This window comes from Physeter macrocephalus, chromosome 9 (assembly GCF_002837175.3).
Source record: "Physeter macrocephalus isolate SW-GA chromosome 9, ASM283717v5, whole genome shotgun sequence".
In the NCBI taxonomy this organism is placed as follows: Eukaryota; Metazoa; Chordata; class Mammalia; order Artiodactyla; family Physeteridae; genus Physeter; species Physeter macrocephalus.
Window position 1 is genome coordinate 97,958,019 of NC_041222.1, and position 11,444 is coordinate 97,969,462.

Sequence of the window (11,444 nt, forward strand, 5' to 3'; positions counted from 1 at the left end):
ATTGATGGGAATTTAGGTTACTTTCATAACTTGGCTATTGTAAATAATGCTTCAGTCAACATAGGCACGCATATAACTTTTCTATAATAGTGTTTTTCTTTTCCCTCAGATAAATACCCAGGAGTAGGATTTCTGGATCGTATGGTAGGTCTATTTGTAATTTTTTGAGGATCTTCCATTTTGTTTCCGATAGTGGCTGCACAAATTTACATTCCCACCAATAGCGCATGAGGGTTCCCTTTTCTCCACATCCTGGCCAACACTTGTTATTTGTTGTCTTTTTTATAATACTGTTCTGACAGGTGTGAGGTGATATCTCATTCTGGTTTTGATTTGCATTTTCCTGATAACTAGTAACATTGAGCATCTTTCCATGTGCCTTCTCCCATTCAGTAGGTAGCCTTTTCGTTTGGTCGATATTTCCTTAGTTGTGCAAAAAGTCTTTTAGTTTGACGTAGTCCCATTTGTTTATTTTGGCTTTTGTTTCCTTACCTGGAGAGACATATGCAAAAAAATATTACTAAGACCAGTGTCAAACAGTTTACTGCCTGTGTTTTCTTTTAGAAGTTTTATGGTTTCAGGTCTTACATTTAAGTCTTTAATCCATTTTGAATTTATAGTTGTGTATTGTATGAGAGAGTATTCCCATTTGACTCTTTTGCTTGTAGCTGTCCAGTTTTCCCAACACCACTTGAAGATGCTGTCTTTTCCCCATTGCATATTCTTGCCTCCTTTGTCATGCATTAATTGCCTGTATATGCCTGGGTTCACTTCTGGGTTCTCTATTCTGTTCCATTGATCTATGTGTCTGTTTTTGTGCCAGTACTATACTGTTTTGATTACTGTAGCGTTGTAGTACAGTTTGAAATCAGGGCACATGATACCTCCAGCTTTGTCCTTTCTCAAGATTGTTTTGCCTATTTGGGGTTTTTGTGTTTCTATATAATTTTTAGAATATTTGTTCTAGTTCTGTGAAGAATGCCATTGGTATTTTGATAGAAATTGCATTGAAGCTGTAGGTTGCCTTCGGTAGTATGGTCATTGTTAAAATGACATGAATACAATATAGCTTTCCATCTGTTTGCATTGTCTTCAGTTTCTTTCATCAGTGTCCTACAGTTTTCCAAATATAGGTCTTTTACCTCCTTAATTAGATTTATTCCTAGGTATTTTATCCTTTTTGATGTTATTGAAAGTGGGATTATTTTCATAATTTCTCTTTCTGATAGTTTCTTTTTAGTGTATAGGAATGCAACAGATTTCTGTATTAATTTTTGTCTTGCAATCAAATTCATTCATGAGTTCTAGTAGTGTTTTGGTGGCATCTTTAGGATATTCTATATATAGTATCCTGTTATCTGCAAACAGTGACAATTTTACTTTTTCCTTTCCAATTTGGATTCCTTTTATTTTTCTTGTTAATTTGTTAATTGGTTATCACATTGATTGATTTGCAGATATTGAACCACCCTTGCATCCCTTGGCTAATTCCCACTTGATCATGGTGTCTGATTTTTTTAAAGTATTGTTGAATTCAGCTTGCTAAAATTTTGTTGAGGATTTTTGCATCTAAGTTCATCAGTAGTATTGGCCTATAATTTTCCTTTTTCTGTGATATCTTTGTCTGGTTTTGGTATCATGATGATGCTGGCCTCATAGAATGAATTTGGAAATATTCCTTCCTCTGCAATTTTGTTTGGAATAGTTTAAGAAGGAAAGGTGTTAACTCTTCTGTAAATATTTGGAAGAGTTCACCTGTGAAGCCATCTGGTCCTGGACTTTCATGGGTTGGGAGTTTTTAAATTTCCAATTCAATTTTATTACAGGTAATTGGTCTGCTCCTATTTTCTATTTCTTCCTGATTCAGTCTTGGGAGATTGTACCTTTCTATAAATATGTCCATTTTTCTTTTAGGTTATCCCTTTTATTGGTGTATAATTGTTCATAGTAATCTCTCATGATCCATTGTATTTCTCTGGTGTTGGTTGTAACCTCTCCTTTTACATTTCTGATTTTACTTATTTGGGCTCTCTTTCTTTTTTTCTTGATGAGTCTGACTAAAGGTTTATCAATTTTGTTTATCTTTTCAAAGAACCAGCTCTTAGTTTCATTGATCTTTTCTTTTTTTTTCCCCCGCTTCAGTCACTGTTTTATTTATTTATGCTCTGATCTTTATGATTTCTTTCCTTCTGCTAACTTTGGGTTTTGTTTTTTTTCTTTTTCTAGTTCCTTTAGGTGTAAGTTTAGGTTGTTTATTGAGATGTTTCCTGTTTCCTGAGGTGGGCTTTTATCTCTATAAACTTCCCTTTTAGAACTGCTTTTGTTGCATCCATAGATTTTGGATCATTGTGTTTTCATTTTCATTTGTCTCCAGGTATTTTTTAAATTTCTTCTTTGATTTCCTCAGTGATCCATGGGTTGTTTAGTAGCATATCATTTTTTCCCCCGCTTCAGTCACTGTTTTATTTATTTATGCTCTGATCTTTATGATTTCTTTCCTTCTGCTAACTTTGGGTTTTGTTTTTTTTCTTTTTCTAGTTCCTTTAGGTGTAAGTTTAGGTTGTTTATTGAGATGTTTCCTGTTTCCTGAGGTGGGCTTTTATCTCTATAAACTTCCCTTTTAGAACTGCTTTTGTTGCATCCATAGATTTTGGATCATTGTGTTTTCATTTTCATTTGTCTCCAGGTATTTTTTAAATTTCTTCTTTGATTTCCTCAGTGATCCATGGGTTGTTTAGTAGCATATCATTTAGCCTCCATGTGTTTGTGTTTTTTGCAGTTTTTTTTCTTTTAGTTGATTTCTAGTCTCATAGCATTGTAGTTGGAAAAGATGCTTGATATGATTTCAGTCTTCTTAGATCTACTGAGACTTGTCTTGTGGCCAAGCAAGTGATCTATCCTGAAGAATGTTCCAAGTGCACTTGAAGAGAATATGTATTCTGCTGCTTTGGGATGGAATGTATATATACAGTCCATTTGTTCTAATATATCATTTAAGGCCAATGCTTCCTTATTGATTTTCTATCTGGATGATCTGTTCATTGATGTAAGTTGGGTATTAAAGTTCCCTACTCTAATTGTGATGCTGTCAATTTCTCCCTTTATATTTGATAATATTTGCTTTATGTATTTAGGTGCTCCTATGCTGTGTGCATATATATTTACAAATTGTTATATTTTCTTGTTGGATTGATCCCTTTATCTTTATGTAATGTCCTTCTTTGTCTCTTATTATAGTCCTTGTTTTAAAGTCTATTTTGTCTGATATAAGTATTGCTAACCCAGCTTTCTTTTTATTTCCATTTGCATGGAATACTTTTTCTATCCCCCCACTTTCAGGCTATGTATGTTTTCAGATCTGAAGTGTGTCTCTTATAGGCAGTATATACATGGATCTTATTTTTTTATCCATTCACCATTATATGTCTTTTGTTTGGAGCATTTAGTCTATTTAATTTAAAGTATTAATAATTATTAATAGATATGTACTTATTGCCATGTTGTTAATTGTTTGGGGGTTGTTTTTGTAGTTTTCTTTTTTGTTCCTTTTTTTTTTCTTTTGCTCTCTTCCCTTGTGATTTGATAACTACTTTTAATGTTATGTTTAGATTCCTTTCTCTGTGTGTGTGTGTGTGTGTGTGTGTGTGTGTGTGTATCTACTATAGATTTTTTGTTTGTGTTACCATGAGTTTTATATATAGCAATCTATCTATCTATATATGTATGTATATACACGATTATTTTAAGTTACTGATCTCTTAAGTTCAAACACATTTTATCAACCCTACAATTTTACTTCCCTCCTCCCATGCTTAATGTTTTGTCTTTTAACCTTCCTGCTAGCTTTGTACATGGTTGATTTTTACCTTTACTGTATATTTGCCTTTACCAGTGAGCGTTTTCCTTTCATAAATTTCATATTTCTAGTTTCTTTTCTGCTTAAGGAAGTCCCTTTAACCTTTCTTGTAAAGCTGGTTTGGTGGAGCTGAACTCTTTCAGCTTTTGCTTGTCTGTAAACTTTTGATCTCTCCATCAAATCTGAATGATAGCCTTGCTGGGTAGAGTATTCTTGGTTGTAGATTTTCCCTTTCATCACCTTAAATATATCATGCCACTCCCTTCTGGCCTTGCAGAGTTTCTGCTAAAAAGTCAGCTGATTGCTTTAAGGGAGTTCCCTTGTATGTAACTTGTTGCTTTTCCCTTGTTGCTTTAATATTCTCTCTTTATCTTTAATTTTTGTCATTTTAATTACAATGTGTCTCGGTGAGGTCCTCTTTGGATTGATCCTGTTTGGGACTCTCTGTGCTTCCTGGCCTTGGATATCTGTTTCCTTTCCCAGCTTAAGGAAGTTTGCACCTATTATGTCTTCAAATATGTTTCCTGCCCCTTTCTCTCTTCTCCTTCTGGGACCCTTATAATGCAAATGTTAGTATGATTGATGTTGTCTCAGAAGTCTCTTAAACTGTCCTCATTTCTTTTTATTCTTTTTTCTTTCTTCTGTTCAGCTTCAGTGATTTCCGCTACTATGACTTACAGTGTGCTGATCTGTTCTTCTGTATCATCTAATCTACTGTTGATTCCTTCTAGTGTATTTTTAATTTCAGTTATTGTATTCTTCTCTCTGGTTCTTCTTTATATTTTCTAACTCTTTGTTAAAAACTTCTAATTTCTCACTCTGTTCATCTTTTCTTCTCCTGAGTTCTTTGAGCCCCTTTATTATACTCACTCAAATAACATAAATAAATGTCATTATCAAAATAATAAAAATTGAACAGTCTCAGTAAGATGTAAAGAAGTACATGCCTAAATATAGTCCTTAATTGTCCTCAATTATTCCTACCTAATGTTGGCTCTGCCCAATCTGGACTTGAGTAGGAATGTTTCAATCACCCTGAACTGTTTCTAAGACACAGGTTGTTTCAGAGTTTCAACAATTCTACCAGGTTTTTAAAAACTTTCTACTACAGGTTTTGACTTCAGAGAGAGAGAGAGAGAGAGAGAGAGCGCCAATCAGTGGACATCAGCTTTCTTTCTACCTGTCTATACTGCCTTTTCTCATCTTCTCACTCAAAGTAAAATCTGCCTTTTTCTCCATGTGATGCCAAAAGACAAAGACCACAGTCACATAACTTGTCCCCTTTCCAGCAGCAAGAACCCACAAGTTTCTGCCAGAGGGAAAAATAAATGAAAAGACTTGTATAAAGACTAGGCAGCAAGATTTTGAAATATAAATTTAAAGTGGTTCTTATTACAGAGGGTGTCTAGAACAGTCTCATCCAGATTTCATGGCTTGTTATCAATTTTCTCTTTATCCCTAATCAAATTAAACCATATGGCTGGGAGAAGGGAAGATATACTGAGCTATGACATGGTAGTTAGAAAGAAGAAAATAAACCAGCACACATTCGTACTTTTCTGGGTAATTCAATTGGAATGGAGAGAAATGCAAAAGAAACAGAAGAACTGGGCTTCCCTGGTGGTGCAGTGGTTGAGAGTCCGCCTGTCGATGCAGGGTACACGGGTTCGTGCCCCAATCCAGGAGGATCCCACATGCCGCGGAGCGGCTAGGCTCGTGAGCCATGGCCGCTGAGCCTGCGCGTCTGGAGCCTGTGCTCCGCAACTGGAGAGGCCACAACAGTGAGAGGCCCGCGTACCACAAAAAAAAAAAAAAAAAAAAAAAAAAGAAACAGAAGGACTGAAGGTAAATTGGTAACACACACTGAGCGTGGTATGATGCTTTCAGAGAAAATGAGAGGTCGCTTCTCAATTCTCTCCTTGACACGGAAATGCTGATGCTGTTGTATTTTGATAATAACACCTCATTTATTCCATGTTGTCAGGTAATGAAGTGCTCCACAAACAACACATTCCCTTATGTCATTTATCAGTGAAACATTTTTTATTTTTAAATTTTTTTAAACTTAAAAAAATTTTTATTGATGTATAGTTTATTTACAATGTTGCATTAGTTTCAGGTGTACAGAAAAGTGATTCAGTTTTATATATATAAAAGGCTTTGGCCATGAGCTCTGGAGCTTTCACCAGAAGATAGAAAAGGGAGGAATTCCCAAAGGAGGATGTGTGGGGCCCAAAGGGGGCTGCTGGAAAATGAACAAGAGGAGGAGAGACCAAGGGAGGTCAGGAGACAGGGAGCTGCTAGTGGTCTCAGCCTGGCAGGGTCCTCTGCTTAATGGCAAAGGTCACGCCTTTTGTTCCCCCCCACTGCTGTGCTCTGAGATGCGCCCTGCGCTTCAGGGGTTCAGCCGATCTGGAGAGTCAGGGAAGCTTGAGAAAGGAAGGTATTGCCTCCTGAAGCCCCCAGGCTGGTATGGAGCTGAGGGTCCACTGCCTTCTCCCTGCTTCTGCTCCACATTGTGAAAGTATCTTGGCAATGCCTCCTGGTCACCAGCAGCCATGGGCAGATGACATTCCAGGTCTAAGAGACTGGGAGGCTTATTCCCAGTCCCCCTCAATCTCCCTGCCCTACACACTCACCCCCATGGGCTAGTGAGGACTTCCCTGCAGGACAGAAAGTAAGGGACCTGCTCTAGACTTGTATCTGCTTTTAGTTTCCAGATTCCTCCCTCATTGTCAAGAGGTCAGCAGTGAATTCCGACTCTGTTCATTAAAAAGGATGAGGCACTTAAGCGGTTGTTTTTAGCCAAAGATATCTAATCCTGATCATGAAGAGACATCAGACAAACCCACATTTTATAAAACAGATGGCCTGTATTCCTCAAATATGTCTGAGATTAAAGGAATCTAATGAAGTACTTGGTCCTGGGTTGGATGCTATACCGAAAAGTATTGCTTTATAAGCCAACTGGACAATTGATGAAATTTGAAAGTAGACTGTGGATAAGGTGATAGTATTATACTGATGTTGAATTTCCTGAATTTGGTCATTATACTGGGGTTATGTAAGAGAACATACTTGTTTTTATGGAATACACTACAATATTAGGGGGTGAAGGGACATGATATACACAACTCTTTTGGAATAGCTGAGACAGGTATATGCACAAGCACACACACATACATTCATAAAGAACGGTAAAGCAAATGTTATAAAATGTTGGCAAGTTGATACACGGTAGATGGGAGTTCTTTGTACTATTGCAACTTTTCTGAGTTTGAAATTCTTTCAAAGTAAAAAGAAAAATGTCAACCCAAGCAGTACAAGGCAGTAATATTATAAATCTGATCCCATGGACCTACTGCAGGAAAGAATAATATTCATTTTTGGTTTTAAAAAAATGGTATCACAGGAATTCTCATTCCTGCTAGTAAGCAGTGTTTCTTGAAAACATTTGAGACTTTAAAATGCTCTTATACTCAGATCCTGTAATGGAATTCTTAAAATTCTTAAAAATTCATCCTGAAGATAAAAATCAGAGATGGAGACAGAGATATCTGTATAAGAATATTCCCTACGATATTATTTACAATGGAGAAAAACCGCACCATATAAATGTCCAACCATAGGAAAATGGTAAAATAAAGGGTAGTACATCTATACATCAGAATACTCTGTGGCATTTAAAGCTGTTTTCAAAAACTATTGTTTTCCCTGCCCACCTCCCAGTCTGCTGAGCAATGTAAATTCTCCCCTGATCTCCTCTAGAATCAGGGCCTGGCTTGAACCCCAGTCTTGCTGTTTCTGATGGTAGCATCCTGCCTAACTCTAGCCAGTGTCCCATTTCCTGGGAAGATGGATCAGCTGTGACTTAGAACCTTGATGGAGCCCGTGGGCTAGACTAAGGACCAAACGAAGGACTCTTTTTTTTTTCTTTTAATTGAAGTATAGTTGATTTACAATGTTGTTTGTTTCTGGTGTACAGCACAGTGATTCATTTATACATATATATATTCTTTTTTCATATTCTTTTCCATTATGGTTTATTACAGGATATTGAATATAGTTCTCTGTGCTATACAGTAGGTCCTTTTTTGTTTATTTTATATATAATAGTGTGTATCTGCTAATCCCAAACTCTTAATTTATCCCTCCCCCACCCCCTTTCCCCCCTTGCAACCACCAGTCTGTTCTCTATGTCTGTGATTCTGTCTCATAGATAGGTTCGTGTCATATTTTATTTTATTTTATTAATTTATTTATTTATTTATTTTTGGCTGTGTTGGAACTTCACTGCTGCATGCAGCCTTTCTCTAGTTGCGGCGAGTGGGGCTACTCTTCATTGCAGTGCATGGGCTTCTCATTGCGGTGGCTTCTCTTGTTGCAGAGTGTGGGCTCTAGGCGTGTGGGCTTTAGTAGTTGTGGCTCACAGGCTTAGTTGCTCCACAGCATGTGGGATCTTCCCGGACCAATGCTCGAACCCATGTCCCCTGCATTGGCAGGCAGATTCTTAACCACTGTGCCAACAGGGAAGTCCCTGTTTCGTATTTTAGATTCCACATATAAGTGATATTATATGGCATTTGCCTTTCTCTTTCTGGCTTACTTCACTTAGTATGAGAATCTCTAGGTCCATCCATGTTGCTATAAGTGACATTATTTCATTGTGTTTTTTATGGCTGAGTAGTATTCCATTGTATATATATATACCACATCTTCTTTATCCGTTCATCTGTTGATGGACATTTAGGCTGCTTCCGTGTCTTGGCTATTGTAAATAATGCTGCTATGAACATTGGGGTGCATGTATCTTTTAGAATGAGGGTTTTCATTTCTTCTGGATATATCCGGACCAATGCTCGAACCCATGTCCCCTGCATTGGCAGGCAGATTCTTAACCACTGTGCCAACAGGGAAGTCCCTGTTTCGTATTTTAGATTCCACATATAAGTGATATTATATGGCATTTGCCTTTCTCTTTCTGGCTTACTTCACTTAGTATGAGAATCTCTAGGTCCATCCATGTTGCTATAAGTGACATTATTTCATTGTGTTTTTTATGGCTGAGTAGTATTCCATTGTATATATATATACCACATCTTCTTTATCCGTTCATCTGTTGATGGACATTTAGGCTGCTTCCGTGTCTTGGCTATTGTAAATAATGCTGCTATGAACATTGGGGTGCATGTATCTTTTAGAATGAGGGTTTTCATTTCTTCTGGATATATGCCCAGAAGTGGGATTGCTGGATCATTTGGCAACTCTATTTTTAGTTTTTTAAGGAACCTCCATACTGTTCTCCATAATGGCTGCACCAATTTACATTCTCACCAACAATGTAGGATGGCTCGCTTTTCTCCACACCCCCTCCAGCATTTATTATTATTTATTAGACTTTTTAATCATGTCCATTCTGACTGGTGCAAATGAAAGCCTCTTGCTCCCGACATTAACCACCTGAACCAGCAGCTCTTGTTCCTGAATCTCCTGTATTCCTCTTGATTCCACCCTTCGTGTGTAAGGTTTGTATAAGCTTTCCCTTTCTTTCTGGCATCTGTTCTGATCTTCTCTCCTGGATTCTTATTAGTATCAGCCAGGACTCAAAACTCTGCCCCAGCTTCTTCCCCATTTGTTCTGCTCTGCCGGCTAAGTGCCTTCCTAACACACAGCTCTTGGTTATGTTCTTCAGGCAGTTAACAAACAGCCCCACTGCCAGTGCCAGCTCCGACTAGCTTTCTAAGCTTTGGCTGGAGTCAACTCTACACCTCCTGTTAGCAACAGGTAATTTTATTTGGGAAAAACTAAGATTTGGAGGAGAGAGATATAAATCCAACAAGATGTTAGGCTGCAGACCTCACTTTGCACAGAGGTTATTTAGAAGTGTGTTGTTTACTTTCCAAATATTTGGAGATTTTCCAGATTTCTTTCTGTTATTGATTTCTAATTTAATTCCACTGTGGTCAGGGAATAAACTCTGTATGATTTCAATACTTTTAAACTTATTGGGACTCGTTTTGTGGGTCAGGATAGGGTCTATCTTGGTAAATATTCCAGGTACACCAAAATGAATGTGTACTCTGATGCCATTGAGTAGAATGTTCTATAAATATCAGTTTATAATGTTGGTTGATCTGTTATTCAAGTATTCTGTATCATTTCTGAGTTTCTCTACTTGTTCTATCAACTAACAAGAGGGGGTATTGAAATATCTAACTGTAATTGTGGATTTGGCTTTTTCTCCTTTGAGGTCTATCAGCTTTTGCTTCATGTACTTTGAAACTGTCTGTGGTGTACAATTAGGATTGTTATATACTCTTGATGAATTAACCATTATGTCACTGTTCAATGACTCTCTTTATCCCTGAAATCAATATTTTGTCTGACATTAATATAGCAACTCTAACTTTATGTTAGGATTTGAAGTATATATTTTCTATCTTTTTACTTTCAACCTACTTGTGTCTTTATATTTAAAGTGGGTTTCTTCCCCTTTCTGAGAGCTTCATGATGGCGAATCATACTTCCACTTGCCACCATGCCAGGCCCCATGCCCTATAAGGACATAAGCTCCATTATTCAGGACCGTGCCCTATATATCTCTTCATTTGGCTATTGATTTGTATCCTTTTTTAATAAATCAGTAATCTAGTGAGTAATAAAATAAATAAATAAAGTGTGTTTCTTGTAGACAACACATAGTTGGGTCTTGCTTTTTTCAATCCAATCTGATAATCTCTGCCTTTAATTAGTGTTTTAGGTCATTTACATTTAATGTAATTATTTATATGGTTGGGTTTAAATCTACCATCTGGCTATATGTTTCTATTTTACCATCTTTTATTTGTTCCTTTGCTCCTTTTCCTGCCTTTTTTAGGATTATTCAAGTATTTTTAATATTCCATTTTACTGCCTTTAGTGGCTTATTAGATATATCTTTCTTCTGTGCGTCTAGTAATTACTCTTGGGTTTATAGCATACATCTTTAACTTATCACACTCTATCTTCAAGTAATATTATATCACTTTAGATATAAAATCCTTACAACAATATATTCCATTTCTCCTTTCCTGGCCTTGTGCTCTTCATACTGATACATTTTACTTCTACATGTTATAAACCCTGTGATACATTGTTGTTCTTTTTGCTTTAAACAATATTTTAAATCTTTCAGAGATGAAAGAAAAGTGAGAAAGTCTTATATATTTACCCACACATTTACTATTTCAGTGTACTTCATTTCTCTATGAAGATCAAAACTTCCATCTGGGGGCTTCCCTGGTGGCGCAGTGGTTGAGAATCTGCCTGCTAATGCAGGGGACACGGGTTTGAGCCCTGGTCTGGGAGGATCCCACATGCCGCGGAGCAACTAGGCCTGTGAGCCACAACTACTGAGCCTTCGCGTTTGGAGCCTGTGCTCCGCAACAAGAGAGGCCGCAATAGTGAGAGGCCCGTGCACCATGATGAAGAGTGGCCCCCGCTTGCTACAACTAGAGATAGCCCTCGCACAGAAACGAAGACCCAACACAGCAAAAATTAATTAATTAATTAATTAACTCCTACCCCCAACATCTTCTTAAAAAAAAAA